The sequence below is a fragment of the Anabrus simplex genome, chromosome 6 (assembly GCF_040414725.1).
Source record: "Anabrus simplex isolate iqAnaSimp1 chromosome 6, ASM4041472v1, whole genome shotgun sequence".
NCBI classification, from domain to species: Eukaryota; Metazoa; Arthropoda; class Insecta; order Orthoptera; family Tettigoniidae; genus Anabrus; species Anabrus simplex.
Genome location: NC_090270.1, coordinates 191,834,892 through 191,854,851, shown reverse-complemented (window position 1 = coordinate 191,854,851; position 19,960 = coordinate 191,834,892).

Genomic DNA, 19,960 nt, shown 5'->3' with positions numbered 1-19,960 from the left:
CATCACAAGAAGCTATCCTGTCGACAACAATTGCGAGGTATCCAGGTAGGTGTACATCCTGTCTACATTTATTAACACATTATAAGGGTTCTTCAGTTAAGATGTCCACCTGAAATGACTCGTAAAGTGTTTAAGACACTGATATTCTGTTTTCAGTTTCGTTAATGGTATTAAGGGTTTCATAGTTGAACATGCAGTACATTTCCAGGCTTTTGACAAAATTTGTCGGCTCGCTCGTTTCCATATGAGAATGTTATTTCACGCAATAACAGCTTATGCTATAATATCTAGCTTACACTCGTAGTTACTGAGACGTCGCACAGATCGCAGCTCAGGAGAATTGGTCTCGACAGCATTGCCCATCAACCCTGTCGAAAGAATTGAATCGTTCGTTGTTGAAAGGCACTAAGTCCACATTTTTTACAAATTCGTCTTACAGCGATTTTGCGTTCTAAGAAGCAAGATGCATGTTTTGGTGTTGAAAGGAACCATGTCCTGGCAGCGCTTGTGCCATTACCACAGCCATTAGGTTAGTTATTCCGTGCTGAAAGGAAGTTAGTCCTGCATTTAGTGCGTTCCAACATAGATGTTGAATAATCACAGCAATAGAACCAGCTTTTGGGTGGTTAGGCCGTGGGGCATAATGCAGAGTTTCGTCCAGACGTGCCATTTGGACTCATCAGCTGGAATGGCACGCCCCTCCAGGACTCTGCATAGCAGTGGCAGACCAAACTGTGTTGTAACTCCAATGGGGGAGCATTTTTTGAACGGAGAAATCTTTTCTCCTTTAGCAGGTTAGCAAACTTGATTTGCTAACTCGGCGGGGCCACACAGTTTGGTCTGCCACTGCTATGCAGAGTCCTGGAGGGGCGTGCCATTCCAGCTGATGAGTCCAAATGGCACGTCTGGACGAAACTCTGCATTATGCCCCACGGCCTAACCACCCAAAAGCTGGTTCTATTGCTGTGATTATAAGATCTGCGGCCGTGAAAGCCTTTTTTGATAGATGTTGAATGTTGTCATTGACATTATATCCTACGTGGTTGTTGTGCTCTGCATTTTATTAATCTTCTTCTTGCTGTGTTCTGAAAGATATTTTCATCATGAACAACGAAGTTATGGCAGGAAAGAAACGTAAACGCAAAGAAGAAAATTATGCCAGGAATAAAGTAAAGCGATCAAGGGTAAAGTGCACTGCATTTACAAGCTATGCAGGAAAGGCAGTTCCTCAGAAAAGTATTGGACCTCCCTGCAGGTATGACGGTAATTATCGTTTTTACCTAAATATCATCTGCCCAACCATTTCACTTCCATAAAAGGGATTCGAACTATTATTGATACTGAAGTTATGATTACTTAATGGATGTCTGACAAAGAATTTACCCAGGTAACTTGTTTGTTTTAGGTGCAAGCGGCACTGCTTCAATATATTGCAAGAAGAAGAGAGGCTGCAGATATTTAGTGCTTTTTACAATTATGAAACCAAAAATGAACAGGATATCCACTTACAGAAACTGATTGAATGGCATCCTATTAAACTGCGAAGATCTAGGGCTGTTAATCAAGACGGAAAACGACCAAAAGTGGAACATGAATCGGTACAGCCTCCGCAAAGGCTGACCAGCGCAGAACAGCTGTTTAATGTTCATTTGTCATTGGGGATGTAGGTCAGTTCAATTAGTTCGTGGTACCAACTTTAATTAGTTTCTAGTATGACGTACCAGTAACTAAACTTAGTTCCTAATACTACGTAGCACGAAGTACCAACTTGGCCGGACGATAAAGGGGAGGGCACTGATTGCGCGCGATGTTTAAATATTCTTTTTCTTTATTTTCCTTGGACACTAATCGTGCGCGATGTTTAATTATTCTTTTGCTTTCTTTTCCTTGGGCACTAATTGCGTGCGATGTTTGATTATATACTTTTATACTTTTTATACTTTTTCTTTGCTATGCTAATCAACAACTTACTATTTAGAATGTATGTCGCTGGTTGTGGGCACTGCTGTGTGAAAATAGTAGATTTTGCACAATTTAGGTCTAAATTTGAAGACTTATTATAGTTTTATGTTAATCACGGCCTCATCACGAGGGAGAGAGAATGTGAAAAATGTGGAGAAAGCACCAAACTCAGTGTTCGTCGAGGCAGCGATTTATTTTTTAAGTGCTCTCGTAGATACAACGGTGTCAAATGTGGATGGTGGGTTAGTGAAAAAAGAAATACGTTTTTTGAGAAATCAAAACTTTCCCTATTCGACACAGGATATTTCGTTATACTTTGGTGCACTTTAACCTAAGCCGAGATACGCTGTTTTAAAGACAGAACTTGGTTTCGGTCACACAACTTTGGTAGATTAGAGTAGTTTTTCCCGTGAAGTTTGTGTCGCATGGGTAGATCGCAACAGAGAAAAAAAATAGATGGATCGAATGTTATTTTGGAAATAGATGAGAGCAAATTCGGCAAGTCTAAATACCACCGCGGCAGATATATTACAGGGCAGTGGCTATTAGGGGGTGTTGAAAGGGACGATCACACCAAGTTTTTTATTGTTCCAGTAGAAAGTAGAAACAAGGATACGCTGCTGGAAGTTGTTAAAGAGTGGGTATTGCCAGGGTCAATTGTGATTTATGACTGTTGGAAAGCTTACGATTGCTTGGAGGAGGAGGGGTACATTCATCATAGAGTCAATCACTCTATACAATTTATTGATAGCAGCAGGAGCGGACCAGTTAACAGGAGTAACAGGAGAGTGATGCCTGATGATAGGCCTTCTGTACATACACAGAACATTGAAAATAGATGGCGACATTTAGAACACGGCAGTTGTTCCATTCCGACATTTGGCAGGAGGAAATATAATTTCGTCGGCCATCTTTCTGAATTCCTCTTCAAAAGTGCCTTTCCAATAGAGAACAGAGTATACAATTTCTTCCCAGCAGCTGCTAATCTCTACCCTCCTCTCCATTAAGGTACGTTCAATGTCACCATAAATGTTCCTTTTTTCTATATCCTTCTTTATGTGTGTGTACTTCTTTCCCCCTGGCTACAGTGTACCGTTATTTTTTCTATATCCTTCTTTATGTGTGTGTATTTCTTTTCCCTGGACCACAGTGCACCGCTATCTCTGAAGCATTTAAACATGTCATTATTTGTGTTTCTTATTGACATTGAATCATGAGTGACACTATTGCAATCAGTAAGAACAGCGCAATCTATGTTAAAGTGTGCAATTCCGTAATTACTGTCTCCCTACATTGCTCTCGATACCTTAGGTCCGGCTAGTGACAAAATCATTGGTCTGTGAACAAGCAAACGTTAGAAGCCGCAAAGCGGCTTTAGGCCTCTATTTCTTATTAATATTAAATCGTAAGTGGCGCAGTCTATGATTTATAGTGTTCGGAATCGTAATTACTGCGTTGCTACATCTCAACTATTAAAAAATCATTGGTCTGTCAACAAACAAACATTTTAGGCCTCTATTTCTCATTAATATTAAATCGTAAGTGGCGCTGTCTATGATTTATAGTGTTCGGAATCGTAATTACTGCTTACCTACGTCTGAACTATTTCAACATATTGTTATAAATCTTCGGTGTTTCTATATAATCATGGCTGGCGGTGGCACGAGTAGACTCTGCCATTCCCTGAAGATTTGCCCCATGAAACGTCACTCCCATAATTCAAGACAGCGACATATTGTTATCCTATTTTATTTCATTTCCTTACTCTTTGGCATTGCCTCATTCTCTTAGGTCTTTTCATCGCGCGTAAGTTGGCTATAACTTCTCGCTGTCTTGAACCATGGTAACGACATTTCATTGCCCTAATCTTCAACCAATGATACAGTCCATTCGCCCACCGTCGGCCATGGTTACCATGTTATTTATTCCGGCGAGCCTTACCGGGAGTTATACCACACGGAGCAACGCAGAAGCGTGCATTCTTTTGTTTTGTTTTTTCGGGGGGGGGGGGGCGAAGCCTGCTCCCCCTGCGAGACCATCGACTCAATCTACATGGCTTCCGACATGCTATTAGTTCTAAGAAGAGAAAGATAGCAGGGAGGAGTGAAAGTGTGATACTACAGGAGTATCTGCCTGTCCCCATGCTCAGCATGCTACCAGGCCAGATGTGGTGGTGGGTATCAATAGTGGTGTAATCGGGTAATAACGGTCAGGACAAAACCACATAGGCGGAAATAGAAAGAAGCCTACATGTAAAACCTGACATTTTGTAGATAGCACATGCAAGGATGTGGTTCTGGAAAGGTCCAGTTAATTGCGTTAGTTGGGAATAGGTATCATTCTCAAGTCATAAGCATATTCCACGCCAGTCCAGTTACTCAGGGATCAGTCCTTCTGGGCACTGCTGTAGCTAGCGTGGGCCTTGCCGGCTGCGGAGCCATGCGTCGAGTACCACTAGGGCCCGCCGCACAGCGCCACCTCTTTCACGTCCCTCGTACCCAGACTCCGATCCCGGAGAATGAGGCCAAGCCCGCCGAGGCGGGGGCCTCCTGGAAGGGGGTGGGTCATGACGCCGGGCCTCCTTCCTCTCTGCTCGCGCAATGGCCCGGTATACAGGGCAACTGCGATGGGAGGCCGGGTGGCCCCCTGCGCAGTTGGCGCACACCAGTGCCTCCTTAAGTGTAGCGGAGGCCGTGTAGTGGTGATCACCACCACAGCGGTTGCACCTCACTTGGAGCCCACAGCTGACCTGACGATGGCCCCACCTCAGACAGCGGAAACACTACAAGAGTTGTTGAGGGGGACGTTTCAATCTCACCTGATTGCCGCTACCTGCAGAGGTCCTCTCCTGATTGGCGTCTCGGTCGACTGCTGTCCTGAGAGCTGTCCTGGGTTGTGGCTGGTAGGCCCTCTCCTGGTGGGCCGTCGTCTTTTTCTTCCTCCTGGTCCTGGGGCGGCGTCTCCTTCTCGGGGGTCTCTTCTCGGCAGGGGAAGAGGCCTCTTCCTGGTGGCCCTCCTCCCAGCCTGGAGACCTCGGAATAGCGGGTGTCCCCACTGAGTCGCCGTCTTTTCCCTCCTCCTGGCTGGCAGCGGCGTCGCTCGTTGCTGGCATCTCTGTGCGATCCCTGTCCTGTAGGGTGCATAAGGATGTCTGCATCGTGAACGAGGTGCTGGGAGGCCGGGCCTGGGTAGCTGCCTCTGAACGCCCGGGGACGTTTGCGTCCGTGCCGCACTCCGCCGTCCGGGTCGCCTTCCTGGTCTGCGCCCGGGTGGTGGGCCTTCCCTGGGTGGCCCGGGTAGATGGTGGACGTTCCTGATTGGCGGCCCTGTTGGTCTGCGTGTACTTCGTGAAGTACAGCAAATCAACCTCGGTCGCACCGTCGCAGCGCTCGGGAGCGCCGTCGTCGTCCTCGGTCCTCGGCTCCAGGGGAGCCAAGAAGCGTGGGTCCGTTCCCACCTGCTTGTTCCTCTGCCTCTTGGCTGTCTGCGTCCCGACTGTAGACGTCCCCTGTGACGTCTGTGTGGCTGTATCCTGGCTGCCGATGCCGGTAGGGCAGTTCTTGCCTGGTATTCGGGTGACCTGAAAGTAAGCAGAGAAGCTCCTCTCGTAGCGGCTGATCTGGCCTGGGTCCGTGGGGCGTATAATTATCGCCCAGTTCTCGATGTTCTCGACGGCGTCGGGGGAGAGCTCCTTCTCTCTGGCCCCCTTGAGCCTCGTGAGGAGCTCGATGATGAGGTAGGCCTCCCTGTAGGTGTCCTACCCGGGTCGGTACTGCACCAACAGAGCAGGGACGGCGTGGTTCAGTGGGATGGTCCTGTGGTCGACCCAGAGAACAATCCCCCCTACTGCTTCCTTAAAGTTTTCTGGTAGGTCGTCCCGAAGTTCCATCATCCCTGTCGCTTCCTAAAATAAAAATCTGAAAGAGAATAGCACTAAAAAGTGCTTCCTGACAATGCTCGTACTGCGTACAGGTAAACCCCGTTATACGCGGATTCGTTATCCGCGATTTCGCATATACGCGATTTTGGTTTTAAGTATATTGTTTCCATCTGTTAACAGTACGTAGAAGCTGTAATGCCTTAAGGCGGCTACACCTATGCGTGCCGACCTCTGTAACGTCCCGTACACTACGTTGCTCGCCAAGGTTACACGCGTCAAGCGCAATCTACGCGTATCGTGTTTGTCGAGATGTGAATCGTCAGTTCCGATCAGCAGAGCGGTGAAGTTGCACTTCACAGATTTCGTATTTAAAACGCCGGGTCCCTGTCGAAGGAAAGAAGCGTGTACCAAAGTCGTATTAGTTAGAAACAAAGCTAGAAGTTTTGGATCGCTATGAGAAAGGTGAGTATATTGTTGACATTCAGCGTGCGTTGGGACTTAGTGAATCCAATGTGAGAACTATTCGTGACAATGTGGAATCAATTCGAAAAGCTGCTCAGACTTCTGCTAACTTACGTGTGACTAGAGTGACCAAATCTCGCTCGGAAGCGATGGAAAGAATGGATGGGATTGAGAATCACAACCAACAACATGCCTCTCTCTGGAGCTGCTATTCAAGCTAAAGCCAAGAGCTTGTATGCAGAGTTTAGTTATATTATTGTGTGTTTCAGTGTTAAATTGTTAAGTGTATAAAGTTTGCATTAAAATGCGTTTCAGAAACATGATAATGGTTTTTTTTGTAAAAAATACTAAGAATCTCTGCTATTTTAAGCTTAATATGTGAGTAAAAGGAAACCTAACCCTATATTTTACGTATAAAATGACTCACGATTTACGCGAATTCGGTATGCGCGGCAATTCCGCGGAAGTTCATCGCGTATAACGAGGTCTACCTGCACTTTAAAGTACAAACAGTAGACAGTGCTCTTTCGGAGATGTACTAACAAGTACAGCTGCCTGACTAGTACTGCGAAAGTACAGAGCGCCTGGCGAGGAGAGAGAGAGCGAGTGAGAGGAGCACGTCCTTCCACTACGGCAGTCGAGCTCGTCCTAAGCGTGCATTCAGGATTGCTGAGCTGTTGGCGAAAGCCTAGTGGACAAGAGAGGATTCAAAAAGAAAACGCATGCTATATCACGTGAAATCTACACTGAAATTCGGGACCACATTCTCAAGTTTCCAGTTAAAACTTCTCATTATGGAAGTAACGAAGTAAATTATTTGGATGCAAGACTGTACCTTAAAATAATGCATGATTTATTTTGTGAGGAACATCCAAATCTTGCAGTAAAATATACATTTTATGTTGATTATTTCAATAAGAATTTTGGCTACAGATTCGGTAGACCCCAAATAGATGTGTGCAGTATCTGTGAAGAACTTGAAGTCTAAATTAAGTCTCCACACTTATCACAAGACGTTAAATTAGCAGCAGCAAGTGAACTAAATATTCATAAGCGCAGAAGTCACAAATTTTATTCTTCTATGAAATCATACTCAGAATCCTTCCAGTCTGATGACACTATCTGTGTTGCCTTTGACTACATGTAAAATTTACCTCTACCTCACCTACCTGTTCAGGAAATATACTACCTAAGGCAGCTATGGATACATGTATTTACAATACACAACGTCCAAGACAATAGTTCCAAAGTATACATGTATCATGTGGGGCAGGTCAAGGAAGGGGCCAATGAAGAGTGCACATTCTTATTGGACTATTTCACCGACGAGATAAAACCAGGCACGAAGAAACTTCACTTGAACTCAGATGCGTGTCCAGGCATGGCCGGACTACGGTGTAGTCTGCCCATGGTCCAGGCCAATATAGGAATCATTCATTTATTCGTTTCTGCATGGGATTGGTCGAATATAAACGATTCGAGGAAATTATTCACCGCTTCCCTATTACAGGTCATTCTTTCCTGCCTTGCGAGATGTTGGTGTTTTCAAGAAACAACTTAAGTGCTGCGATAGAATCTACACCACAAAAGAATATTGTACAATCATTGCTAACGCAAGAAAGGATGTTACAATAAAAATGGTGGAAGGAACTGACATCATTGATGTGGATGCGTGGTGGCCTAAACATTATAGGAAAACAACTCTAAGGGATGAATCAACACGGAAGGACGTTCCTAGAAGTACGAAGGTGGTGTTTGCTCCTACATCCTTTTCCGGATTCCAGTATTCTGCAGATCATCCTGGCAGAGTGATTGCTCGTTCCTTCATTGGGATCATAGCCCATCACACTTTCCATTTGCCTCAGCCTGGGCCAAGAAATGGTCCTCTTAGGAATCGGTTGATGAAGGCCTGTGAGAAAGGACAAGTACCAATCAAATCAACGAAAAAGGATGATCTCAAGAAGGTTCATCGTTATGTCACGACTTCTGAAGCGAGTAAAGCATTCTTTGATGAATTACTTTTTTTTTTTTTTTTTGTTAGGGGCTTTACGTCGCGCCGACACAGATAGGTCTTATGGCGACGATGGGATAGGAAAGACCTAGGAGTTGGAAGGAAGCGGCCGTGGCCTTAATTAAGGTACAGCCCCAGCATTTGCCTGGTGTGAAAATGGGAAACCACGGAAAACCATCTTCAGGGCTGCCGATAGTGGGATTCGAACCTACTATCTCCCGGATGCAAGCTCACAGCCGCGCGCCTCTACGCGCACGGCCAACTCGCCCGGTGATGAATTACTAGAATGGCCATGTCAGTGAAAAAGGTATACCTGTCTTTTCTAACAGTATTACTTGTTTTACTAATATGTTTTTGTTCTTCAATATCTGTGACTACAGTGCAGGTGTTTTATTAATAATGGGTTTAAATAAACAAACCGCATAACAAAATAATAAACAATTCCGTGTGTTGTTTGAAGAAAATAACAGTTATTCCATTTAAGTTACCTTTTATTTTCATGCTTGCATATACATATATTCATGTAGAACGTAAATGCACATTCATATTGGGCTATGTCACCAACGAGATTAAACCAGGCACGAAGAAACTTCACTTGTAGTCAGATGCGTGTCCGGGCCAATATAGGAATCGTTCATTTATCGTTCCTGCATGGGATTGGTCGAGGACTTCATCTGCAAATGTAATTGAAAGTCTTGTTATTTTATTGTTTTTGCACTGTTGTTTAAATTACATATAAACTGTAATCAGCTCTTGTTTAGGAATCAACTACCACTGTCACAGCACTCTTTCTCCGTTCGTACCCCAATCTACCTGTAAATGATATTGCTCGCTTACAGATTCTGTTCGTTCCATGCTGAAAGAAGCTAATTCCAGTTGCGTATCTGGTCGGTAAAAGTGTGAGTAACATGTGGAACAATACAACTTTGATTATTATTATTATTATTATTATTATTATTATTATTATTATTATTATTATTATTATTATTATAACGATGTGTGTGTGTGTGTGTGTGTGTGTGTGTGTGTGTGTGCGTGCACATTACACGTACAAACAGTTATGTCTCATATTACAATACAAGAGCGGAAAAATAGTTTTTTGTGTTTATCTCAAAACTTGAAAAATTGACCTTAGTGCCTTTCAGCAACGAGCTATTCAGTTATTCTACTCTACTCGAATGTCGTTTTTAACTGTTAATTTCTGTTTATTGTTTTAATGTACTTCCCTTTTATTCTTCTTTATTTGAAAGTTTAAATAGAAACTCGGATAAAATTCCATTTCATCCTTATTTCACCTTTAAGGACATTTTTGGGTTCTTGTGAAATTTCTTTTGATATAATGTTATATTTGGTTCATGGATTTTTTGTTGTATTCTTTTAAATGTGGTTATGTATTTTGTGTCTTAATTTAACTTCGTTATCTAGAGCCCGGATGTTAGGCAAAATGCATTTTTTTATTATCTAGGGGGATATATCGACGTGAGACATAGAGACAAACATGTTTCTGTACGTTTGGGAACGGTCGGACCAGTTATTATTTTGCCTTTTCTTTGCCTATTTTTGTTTTCGTAGGCTATTTGAAAGTGTAATGCATTTTTCACTCTTTAAATGTGTTGTGGATAGTTTCTGCTGCTATTTATGTGTTAAAATTAATCGATGGAAAGGAAACAAATATCATTCCGATATACTGTATTAATAACAAAGAAACGATTTCATTTTAACTTAATATATATATTTTCGCAAATGATATTTTCATACTACACGAATCTCTTCTGGAAGCTTCACAAGCCAAATAGTCGAAAAGGTTGTCAGGCCCCGTCCTTGATACCTAAAATTAAGTACTGGTGGTGATTACTTTTTTAAAGAGGAAGAACAACTTGATAACTATCATCTACTAACACGAATCAGAAGGAAAGTGAAAGAGGTCCGAAAAGGGAAGAACATGAAGAGCGAGAAAATGAAAGGCTCCCTAGGACTCACAAATCTAATACCGCCGGGGTCGGAAATAACAAGAACTGACCAAGGGAGGTCAGATGGAAAAGTAAGTGAAAGCACCTAGAGGAACCATGATCTTCAGCCCACACTCCAAAGTTGAGAGGCCCTGGTCCCCCTTTTAGTCGCTTCTTAACACAGACAGGGGATACAGTGGACGTTATTCTACTATCCCCACTCACAGGGGGTGTAAGATTAAGAACTAAAATATGGTGCAGATGTGTGCTACGTAGTTTACATTAAAGCATATTCATTATTTTAGTGCCCATTCTGGTCATCATAAATGCCTATTTCAATTACATTACTGCCTATTTCCTACGGGTTAAACGCTTATTTGCCTGCCTATTTTAGCAAAAATAAATGCCTGAACTTCCGGGCTCTAGTTGTCACACTTCTATGCATTTCTACCGGGCTGCCTCCCAATTGCAATGCATTCGTTAATAATAATAATAATAATAATAATAATAATAATAATAATAATAATAATAATAATAATCAGAAAGGGAGCAATGAGATACCATGATAGTATTCTTCCCTTAGCAACCTCTCATTATCTTCCATTGCGTCAGCTACTTGCAGAGCTATCTAGCTTTTCACGGATTCCTCCTTTGAATAAAACAAAATGTCTCCATTCCTTATCGTAAATAAGAGTATTCACCTCTGTATCGCTTTTCATCCTGCGTACGCCAAGCCGGGGGACAGCAGATTGTGACGTGAACTGCAAACATACAACATCATGAATATATCAATTTCATGTTTGGTTACGGTTAGATTTGAGGACAGTTGTCCCAGTTTTTCCTCTTTCCTCTGAAACCTTAGCCTACAAAATAATTTTGTCCTAACAAAGTTTGTCCTCTGCTCATTTCTTTCATCCAACAGAATTTCGTCCATTGAACATGTTATATCCAATTATAAAAGTAATGGTATGGATATTAAGCCTCTGTAGTGTAGTGGTTAGCATGATTAGCTGCCACCCCCGGAGGACCGGGTTCGATTCCCGGCTCTGCCACGAAATTTGAAAAGTGGTACGAGGGCTGGAAGGGGGTCTACTCAGCCTCGGCAGGTCAACTGAGTAGAGGGGGGTTCGATTCCCACCTCAGCCATCCTCGAAGTGATTTACCGTGGTTTCCCACTTATCCTCCAGATAACTGCTGGGGTGGTACCTAACTTAAAGCCACGGCCGCTTCCTTCCGTCTTCCTTGTCTATCCCTTCCAATCTTCCCATCCCCGCACAAGGCCCCTATTCAGCATAGCAGGTGAGGCCACCTGGGCGAGGTACTGGTTCTCCTCCTCAGTTTTATCCCCCGACCCAAAGTCCCACGCTTCAATACACTGCCCTCGAGGCGGTAGAGGTGAGATTCCTCGCTGAATCCGAGGGAAAAACCGACCCTGGAGAGTAAGCAGATTAAAACAGGTGGATATTAAGTGCAGTGTGGGGTGGTGATATGAATGAAAAAAAAAAAAAAAATGAAAATCCACAGCCTGTTTCCAGTCATTCGACCGGGTCAGGAATGGATTGAATGAAGTCCCATCTAGTGGCGAGGATAGGAATTGTGCCGGCTGCCGAAGCCTGTCGCACTCCTCTGGGGCAATAATAATAATAATAATAATAATAATAATAATAATAATAATAATAATAATAATAATAATAATAATTTCGTGTGGCTGTTTATAGCCGAGTGCAGCCCTTGTAAGGCAGACCCTCCGATGAGGGTGGGCGGCGTCTGCCATGTGTAGGTAAATGCGTGTTATTGTGGTGGAGGATAGTGTTATGTGTGGTGTGTAAGTTGCAGGGATGTTGGGGGCAGCACAAACACCCAGACCCCGCGCCATTGGAATTAACTAATGAAGGTTAAAATCCCCGACCGGGCCGGGAATCGAACCCGGGACCCTCTGAACCGAAAGCCAGAACGCTGACCATTCAGCCAACGAGTCGGACTCTGGGGCAATGATAAATGTTGCTGGAATGAAATATGGCAGTGAAAACTGGAGTTCCCGGAGAAAAGCCTGTCCTGCCTCCGCTTTGTCCAGCACAAACCTCACATCATGGAGTGACCGGGATTTGAACCACGGTATCCAGCGGTGAGAGGCCGGCGCGCTGCCGCCTGAGCCACGGAGGCTTCTAATATGAATGGCATTTGTTTGTCTTTTATTCTAACAAGGAAACCCTTCCGACTTCAGTAATGAAATGAAATGGCGTATGGGTTTTAGTGCCGGGATATCCCAAGACGGGTTCGGCTCGCCAGGTGCAGGTCTTTTGTTTTGACCCCCCTAGGTGACCTGCGCGTCGTGATCAGGATGAAATGATGACGAAGACAACACATACACCCAGCCCCCGTGCCAGGGAAATACCAATGGTGGTTAAAATTCCCGACCCTGCCGGGAATCGAACTCGGGATCCCTGAGACCAAACGCCAGCATGCTAACCATTTAGCCATGGAGCCGGACTACGACTTCAGTAGGAATGCGTTATTCAGCCGTATCAAAATAGATGCCCAGTCGCATATTTAGCACCTATTTTGCGATGTCAAAGTTTGCCCATTAAAGCACCGCATAGACAGAAATGAGTAGCGGGAAGCAGGTATAGACGGGGAAGTAATGTGTGTGCGAGAGAGAAAGAGTGAAAGCGTGACATATGATTGACCGGCCGTCCTACCCTACCTACTTCCCGCCACTCACTCCTGTTTATGTAATTTTACCACTGAAACTTGCATTCCACATGTCAGCCTCCGTAGCGTAACGGTTAGCAATATTGGCTGCCGTCCTTAGAGGCCAGCGTTCGATTTCCGGTACTGCCAGAAATTTATGATTGACAGGAGGACTAGTCTGTGGTTAAATGATACATGCAGCTCAGCCCCATTAGGGTGTGCCTGAAAAGAGCTGCACCACCCTGGGACGAGGGCACGAGTTTACTTTTACCTTGCCAAAGAAAGTGGATAATAACGCTTTATTATCATTAAGCTAGTAGTAAGCTCAACCTATAGTCTTCTAAATCGTAGTGTTAAGCACTGGAAATACTTTAGGTGTGTGTGAAATTGTATATGATGATGCTGGATTTAGAATGTTAAATATAGTATTCCTTGTCGTATTTCCTTTCCATGGAATTACTTATTGTCTCCTGTTGTTTTAGTGGTGTTTCTGGGTAGTTAGGTTTTACCTGTACTTTAGTATCACTTGTAATGCTAAGCTAGTAGTACCAAAAAAATTAAACCCCACGGCACTTAACGCCCTGAAAAGGGTTCTGGTCTGTCCAGCGACCGCTGCTCAGCCTGAAGACCTGCAGATTACGAGAGGCCGTGTGATCAGCACGACGCATCCTCCCGGCCGTTATTCTGGAATTTTGAGACCGGGGCCGCCATGTCGGCGTCAGATTGCCCCTCAATTCTAATCGCGTAGGCTGAGTGGACCTCGAACCAGCCCTCAGGTCGTGAGAAAAATCCCTGACCTGGCCGGGAATCGAAGCCGGGACCTCCGGGCGAGAGGCAGGCACGCTACCCCTACACCACGGGGCCGGCAAGCTAGTAGTACGCTCAACCTATAGTCTTGTAAGTCGTAGTGGAAATACTTAAGTTTGTGTGAAGTTGTATATAATGACGCTGGATTCAGAATGTTAAATGTAGTATTTCTTGTCGTATTTCCTTTCCATGGAATTGCTTATTGTACTCTTGTTGTTTTAGTGGTATTGCTGGTTATTTAGGATTTACCCGTACTTCATTATCACTTGTAATGTCAAGCTAGTAGTAAGCTCAATCTATAGTTTTGTAAGCCTTAATGTTAATCGCTGGAAATACTTAAGCTGTGTATGAAAAATTGTATGTGAAGAATGTTGAACTACTAGTGTTTCTTGTAATATTTTCTTTCCACAGAATTGCTTGTTGTGCTCTTGTTGTTGTTTTTGTTGTTGTTGTTGTTGTTGTTGTTGTTGTTGTTGTTGTTGTTGTTGGGAAGACTTGGAAATAAGTGGACGAGTTGCTCGACTAAAAGGTAAATTCCAACCTGTCTGTGGAAGGATGAGGTGAAAGGATATCAGTAGACGAATAAACTTGAATTGAATTTTTAAAAGTAGAATGATCGTAATATAAATTTGGAAGTTAAGAGGTCAATTTGGGGAAAATATTCTTATATAACAAGAGGAATTAGGGACTGTAATAATTTAAAAAGATAGACGAATGGTACATTTCAAACTTCTCTGTAATAATTTGAGAAAAGACAAGCCAATCAACTGATAGGAAATCTGTCACCTTGGCGGCAGCCTGAATGCAGATCATTTGTGAATGATGATAGTGAAAACACAGTGATGACTTCATTCGGCTATCATTTCCCTTCAAGGTGGACACTAGTTGACCCACATATCAGTCTGCTCCTGTTCCAATTTCATACTGCTGCCATCAGAACCACTGAATTAGTTATAATGAAAATGTTCACGAATATACTGTAATTGAGTTTACTTTACAATGTACAGAGTTTAAAGTCCTGATAAAAAACATTCTCATGATTAGCAACATTATGAGTGAACGAAAATTTCTAAACGCTAAACTTTCAACGAAAGGTACATGTATGAGCTAACTATTGAAGTAAGAAATTGCATTTTAAGGCACACGCAAAGAAGAATGCACATCGAAACAGTATTCATCAAGAATATACATGTTGCAATCGAAATGAACATCATTGACCTAGTTTTGCAAGTTTCTTCTCAAAAATGTATTCTTCACAAACGCCATTGTCAAGAAGACATTCTAAGTTAATAAATATTTTATCGCATTCTGTGAGTATAAGTAATAATTCCGAGTTTTGTGATGCGGTAGATTTTGAGTTTGTGTACCTTATATTTTTGAAAATTCAAATTGTGGTAAATGGCCATCGAAAATTGCAAAATTTTAACAGCAATTTTTATATCTTTGGTGGTTTTTCAGAGAATTATTATTGTTAAGAAATTAAGTCATCCTTGGTGTGAATCCGTGCCATACAGCAATATACTCGTATTTCATGAAAATTTAAGTTAGTACCACATATTGCATCACTAGTTGTTACTGTATTGTAAGTACTTTACCTGCCACAGCCATGACAGCTAGCAAAATAAGGAAGAGTTTATCGCGGAAAGCCATCTTGAGTACTGACAGAACATAACATGCCAGGAACGCTTATATCTGAACGTGACGCCTCTTCACATTCCATTATTTGGTAATAAAATTCCGCGCTATTTGCCGCCCAATTAATAAAAGGAATACACAATCTACCCTCTCTAAACATATTGCAATTATAGGATGTATTTCTGTCAACCTGTACATGTGCAAATACGGCAAGTTCGTCAGTTATAATCGCGCGCACGGAAGCAACAAATTAACTTAATTTTCTCGAAAAGAAAAATTTTATCCGCCAATCCGATTACATCATCGTTCCTAACATAACATGAAGAACATCCCTGACTTTTTTTTATATATAATAGAAATCTTCCGGGCTATTATGCCGTGGTCCACTCCTCTCGTTACTTCCAAACGTTTCGTCTACTGCTGCGGTAGTCATCTTCTGTGGCATCGTGTCGATACGCTCTCCTGTATCCCGCTGGCGACTGCGACAGTTGTTTGGGAAGCAGCTGTATATTTCTGATACACCTCGTGTAATGATCCATTCTGCCTTCAGTTTCCTTTCTTATTTCTTTCCTTCTTTCTTTGTGTGCTTGTATGTTTTTGCAAATATTGCGTGAAAACCACTGATATAATCTGCATGAAAGTTGGTATTTTAGTGGAAGGCGTGCTGGAAATAAAAATAGGCTACTAATGTATTACAATGGTTAGTGTGCTGGCCTTTGGTCACAGGGGTCCCGGGTTCGCTGGCTGGCTGGGTGTATGTGTCGTCTTCATCATCATTTCATCCTCATCACCTACGGGCGTCAAATGAAAAGACCTGCACGTGGCGAGCCGAACATGTCCTCGGACACTCCCGGCACTCCATTTCATTACAATGTTCGTAGGTAGAAGGACGGGGCTACCTGGTCGTGGTGGTGAAGTTATGTTCGGTTCAACCGGAAGGATGTGGCGTCGATTCCCTACCAGAAACTCGAAAAATTTAGAATTGAGACTTCCTTTTCTGGAGAGGCACCTGATCCTGGGGCTCACTCAGCCTACTCCAGAAATTTGTATGAAGTTAAGGACAGTCTTTACCTTCCACACCTCTAGGGCACTTCATGGTCTGCGTGGACATGGCTTATCTTTCTTTAGTTGAAGGGGCTTTAGGTCCTTGGTGCTTTTCCTCATACTGTCCCTTCAGAAGAAACAATATACAACAGAGTTCATACGGAAATAAACATTTTGAACATTTCATATATATCCTCTTCAGACCAGTCGTCCACGTTTGGGGATGACAGTCATTTAGTCCATCTATAGTACTAGCTGTTCCTTTTCTGCTACCGGAGTTTTCAGATAAATTTGTCCACATGCCGAACGTGGTCCTTAGATCTGTGCTATTTCTGGCCTAAATTTCCCTTATGGACACAAAAGATGACTGTATTTAGAATAATGTCGAGAATATATTGTTTGTTTTCTTTATGAGTAGAGTCTGGGCCTGAAGTCCTATCTGCACGTAGCAACAGATTACCAGACAGCCATTGAGCGATTATTATTTTAATATAACTCAAATAACGAATGCCAGTTCTTCTAACTTATAGGACCAAGAAAACCCTAGGAAGGGATGTCTAAGCATTGTAGAAATATCATAGTGTTACGATTAAAACGCCATCTGTTTCATTACTCTAATTTATTTCAGGATGGCCCAATAAATGCACACACACATATCTAAACACAAACAGTTCTAACCAGTTATGAATGGCCACACTAATTACCAATCTATTTACAAATCTCTCTTCTGTACACACACCCGGAAGTCCCGGCCGGTTGTAATTATATATCTGGGGACCGCTATAATCCTTACTTTCACTTTCTCAAAATCCAGTCACCTCTTACAGCCACTGTGCGTAGTGGGCTGGATTTGGACACAGTGCCACTGGCTATACAACACACGACTGTTCGTTGGTTGGACTCCACGTGAAGTCCAGTACTTCACACAGTCCCATGCAGTGAACAACTAAACAGCTCAACAGTATTCAACAGCAGGACGATACTCACAACAGAGAACATTAACACAGGTCACACTCACGACAGCGCTTTTCCTTGCTGGCTCACGGCGATCCTCAGTCCACAGAATTACATGAACACGCAGTTTTGTCGTCTCCAGTTAGACACTCACGGGTCTCTCCGACACCACAACAACAGCTCCTAGTTCAGGCCTCGGTGGGACACTATCGACCGCTATTACCTCTGTAGCCCTCCACCCAACTCACTGAGTGTCACACTGGCTCCACCTCGGAGCCCAACACCGACTCCGAGTCCAACTCTGATTGACTGTCCGCGGCTAGCCTCCATTTTTATAGCTCGCATGATTTGGCCCAGAAATTTTGCGATGTCACTAGAGGAAGAACATTCCCGTTGAATATCCAAGAGACGCACAGGTAAGCCGGCCACCGAGAACAATACACGAAAAAGCCGGCCTCACCCCACAAGCCGACTGGGAGATTCCAGGTCGTCTGAGTCACCAGCCCCTTCCTGGAAGTACCGAAAGGAGCTACCTCGGGGCTGGCACGTAACCATAGTTTATAATTTTCATTTTCCGTGTTGAATTCCCAGTCCCATGTGAAAAAATGACTTGGGTTTATTAAAACTCCCATCTGATCAACACTATAAGTGAGACATAAATAGTTAAACTACCTCATTAGAACTAGTACCAGTTTCGGTCAATATCTGACCATCCTCAGCTACACTGACTGACAGAGCAAATGCAACACCAAGAAGGAGTGGTTCGAAAGGGATGAAAGTTAGGGAAAAAACAGAGACGGCACGGACGAATAATTGATGTTTATTTCAAACCGATATGCAGGTTACACAATGCGCACGGCATCGACTCAGTAGGATGTAGGACCACCGCGAGCGGCGATGCACGCAGAAAAACGTCGAGGTACAGAGTCAATAAGAGTGCGGATGGTGTCCTGAGGGATGGTTCTCCATTCTCTGTCAACCATTTGCCACAGTTGGTCGTCCGTACGAGGCTGGGGCAGAGTTTGCAAACGGCGTCCAATGAGATCCCACACGTGTTCGATTGGTGAGAGATCCGGAGAGTACGCTGGCCACGGAAGCATCTGTACACCTCGTAGAGCCTGTTGGGAGATGCGAGCAGTGTGTGGGCGGGCATTATCCTGCTGAAACAGAGCATTGGGCAGCTCCTGAAGGTACGGGAGTGCCACCGGCCGCAGCACATGCTGCACGTAGCGGTGGGCATTTAACGTGCCTTGAATACGCACTAGAGGTGACGTGGAATCATACGCAATAGCGCCCCAAACCATGATGCCGCGTTGTCTAGCGGTAGGGCGCTCCACAGTTACTGCCGGATTTGACCTTTCTCCACGCCGACGCCACACTCGTCTGCGGTGACTATCACTGACAGAACAGAAGCGTGACTCATCGGAGAACACGACGTTCCGCCATTCCCTCATCCAAGTCGCTCTAGCCCGGCACCATGCCTGGCGTGCACGTCTATGCTGTGGAGTCAATGGTAGTCTTCTGAGCGGTCGCCGGGAGTGCAGGCCTCCTTCAACCAATCGACGGGAAATTGTTCTGGTCGATATTGGAACAGCCAGGGTGTCTTGCACATGCTGAAGAATGGCGGTTGACGTGGCGTGCGGGGCTGCCACCGCTTGGCGGCGGATGCGCCGATCCTCGCGTGCTGACGTCACTCGGGCTGCGCCTGGACCCCTCGCACGTGCCACATGTCCCTGCGCCAACCATCCTCGCCACAGGCGCTGCACCGTGGACACATCCCTATGGGTATCGGCTGCGATTTGACGAAGCGACCAACCTGCCCTTCTCAGCCCGATCACCATAACCCTCGTAAAGCCGTCTGTCTGCTGGAAATGCCTCCGTTGACGGCGGCCTGGCATTCTTAGCTATACACGTGTCCTGTGGCACACGACAACACGTTCTACAATGACTGTCGGCTGAGAAATCACGGTACGATGTGGGCCATTCGCCAACGCCGTGTCCCATTTATCGTTCGCTACGTGCGCAGCACAGCGGCGCATTTCACATCATGAGCATACCTCAGTGACGTCAGTCTACCCTGCAATTGGCATAAAGTTCTGACCACTCCTTCTTGGTGTTGCATTTGCTCTGTCAGTCAGTGTACATATGAAAAAACTTAAGAACTATAAAACACATTACATATAAACAATGACGTGACAAGCAATATCAAGATTACATAGACTTTAATGTGACTCCTCTTAAGAAAAAGGACGTCCTTTAAGGACGGAGCAATCTGTCCAATGACATTTTAATATTTTTTTACTTCCCTTTTAAAAAGGTTTTTCTCATAATTCATAGGACAGTGTGCATGTTTTTTATTGAACCTATATTTAGGAGGACTTACCTTAGAAGACTACGTAACCTTGGTATTGTTTGTTACCTCATTGTTTCTATGAAACTAGTGACGAAATTTTGAAGGTTTTCTAGACTTAAATTATGATGAAATATTCTATACACACTGATTTTGTAAAATAAATTGTTATTAAAGGCGAATGTTAGACTTAATATAATCATTCCAATTCCATT